The sequence below is a fragment of the Terrapene carolina genome, unplaced genomic scaffold (genome assembly GCF_002925995.2).
Source record: "Terrapene carolina triunguis isolate 2854851 unplaced genomic scaffold, T_m_triunguis-2.0 Scaffold836, whole genome shotgun sequence".
NCBI classification, from domain to species: Eukaryota; Metazoa; Chordata; order Testudines; family Emydidae; genus Terrapene; species Terrapene triunguis.
In genome coordinates, this window is record NW_020665187.1 from 2,687,278 (window position 1) to 2,689,933 (window position 2,656).

Consider the following 2,656-nt stretch of genomic DNA (forward strand, 5'->3'; position numbering starts at 1 on the left):
CCCCCTCCACCTTAAACCATTTCCACTGCTCGACTTTGGTTTCCTATCACAAAAGATTCATGCAAATAGCAGCCAGCGCACAGCTGCCTCTGAAGGAGGAAGGACTCGGGCTAGCGCAGCTGCACGGCTCCCCAGGGCTGGCCGGTCCCCAGGACGTTGGGATCCCTCCTTCCCGGGGGCTTCATTCCAGCCGGTGAGTGGCCTTGTTTGCTATCCCACTTCTGGAACCAACAGCCTGGGCGCTGGGGGCTCTCAGCTGTGAGTGCTGACTCAAGCAGCTGTCCCGGGCTGGGCGGGTCGGGGGCGTCAGCGGGGTGGGGGCGGCGTGAGGCTGATCTGTGTCCAGTGGCCCAGATCTGACAGCCTGGAGCCAGCGGCTAGATTCCCCCAATGGGACTTCTACCTGACCCCTCAGGTAGCGGCTGCTCCTGCCCTGCACGAGGTGGGTTCTGAACCCCGGCACGTTCCATCCCGCCCAGTGTCACGGTGCATGTTCCCCGTACGGACGAAATTCTCCCATTTGCAAACCCTCCTGCCTTTTACGTTTTGTTGAATGTTCCCTCGCTCTTATACTGTGAGAGCATGAAAGGTGAACGCCCGATCCGCAGCCTCTTTCTTTCACAGAACGAATCTAGCTTTCTCTTTTTGTATCTTCTAGCTATCTCTTTCTACCTTTCTTTCTCTACCAATCCATCCCAATATACACCTCTTTCTTTCTTTCTTTCTTTTCTAATGCACTCATCTCCTTAGTATCCAGAGCCCCTCCTGTGCTGCTTTGCAAGCACAGCTGGGATCCCCCCCCCCGGGGGGCAGGGAGGGGGGTTGTCTCCCAGCACTTGTCCGCGGGGCAGGGTTCTCCACCCAGCTTTGAGCTCTGCGACCGGAGTCAGCCGTTGCACTTGGCATCAGAAAGTAGCGAGGCTGGGACCCGCTGCAGCTGGGGCTGGGGTGGGCGCCCCTGAGGTCTGGGAGCTGAGTCCCCACGGGACGAAGGTTGAGCGTAGATTCCAAGGCCCGTTGAGCTGGACTAACCTGACTCCAGAGCAGAGGCCTGGGACGTCCCGCCAGCCAGCCCTGCATCGGCTGAGCTAAAGCCAGGGCTGGAGCAAAATCGGCCTCAACTCCCGCTCAGTGTGAGCCTGCTAAATCCTCTCCAGTTTGCCCCAGGGGCTGGGGTGATATTTCCCCACTTGGGGGAGAGGAGCTCGGATTTGCCCTCCCGCCAGCTCCATTCTCTGTCCATTCATGTCGCTGCACCAGGGAAAACTCTCAGCGTGCAGGCGTTGCACTAGTGCAATGCGGGATTTGCACATGGGTGTGCACTGCTGTGTCAAGCCCTGTCTTACCCGGGTGCAGCGCACGACGCTGGGAGGTCCCAGGGCAGACAGATCCCCGTGCAATCAGGATACCTCCTCCAAGAACCTGTGTGACCCAAAGGCTTTGACTCCCCCCACCCCCACCCCAGCACTGCCATGCCGTGAGGCCCATAGAAAGGTGACCAGCAACGGGCTTTTAGCTTGATATTGAATGTGCAAGCTCTGGGGAGGGTCTGTGAGAGGCAGAACTGGCCTTGCTGTTCGTTTTCATGTTAGAAACGTCAATGTTTTTCTCCCCTGGGAAACGCTAAGGTAGGCTAGGGAGCTGGTGGACAGATGGGCTCAGACACTGACTGCAAATGCTGCGGGGGGGGAGAGATTTGTATTCGCTCTGTTTAAAACCCTTAGCTGTCTTTTCGCCCCTGTGAAACTCCAACACCCAATGAATGCTGTGGAGAAAAGCGTTCTTTGTTAAATTTCAGGTTTCTCAGCCTTCGGTTCCCGGCTGAGTCAATTCACACCCCAGAGACCTCCGGCCTCAGGAGGGGAAATCTGTGATGCTCATTCTGAGCTGGTCTGGTGTAAATTCAAAGCGGTTCCATTATTTCCAGGCTAGTCTGGGTGGGAAGGCCTGTACCCAGACCGACCTGAGCTCAGGTCAGGAACAAACTGCCTTTCACTCCACCAGCTTTAGCTGCTCTGATTCCGAAGGGAAGCACCCACACCCCGAAACGGCAGAGTCGCTTTGAATTCTCCCCTTTTGCTGCCGAGCCTGTGTGTGGATCGGCCCAGAGGCTTAAAAACCAGGGGGAGTCAATGCGGGCAATGTCCCATGTTGGTGCACGCTCATGTGGACGTCTGGGCCTTTGTGTCGTGCCCTAGGGTGCAGTTTGGGTGTTGTACCCCACTGGGGAGTGTGATATCCGACTCCCCGCCTGCTGCCTGAGCCGCAGATGAGTTGTTGCAGCCTCTAACCAGTGAGTTTTGGATTTTTCGCTCCCTCTGGAGCATCTTGTCTTTTAGCTCTGGTTGTGCCCGGTTCAGTGCCCGGTGGGTTGGGCCAGGGGGCTCTCAGCAGGGTTGGAAATTTGTTCCCTTGAAGCCAGGGGCCCTTTCCCAGGGCGTTGCTGGCCTCCTGTCACGCTGTGGGCTGAAGCATCGAGGTTGTTGTTTGTCACTGGGTTTCTCTTCCAGCGGTGTTGTTGGCTTACAGGAGCCCTGGCTCCCAACTTCCCCCCCACTCCTCCCCCGCTCTAACTGATTGGACCCCACCCCCACCCAGAGCCAGGGATGGAACCCAGGAGTCCTGACTCCCAGCTCTAACTCCCTACACCCCACTC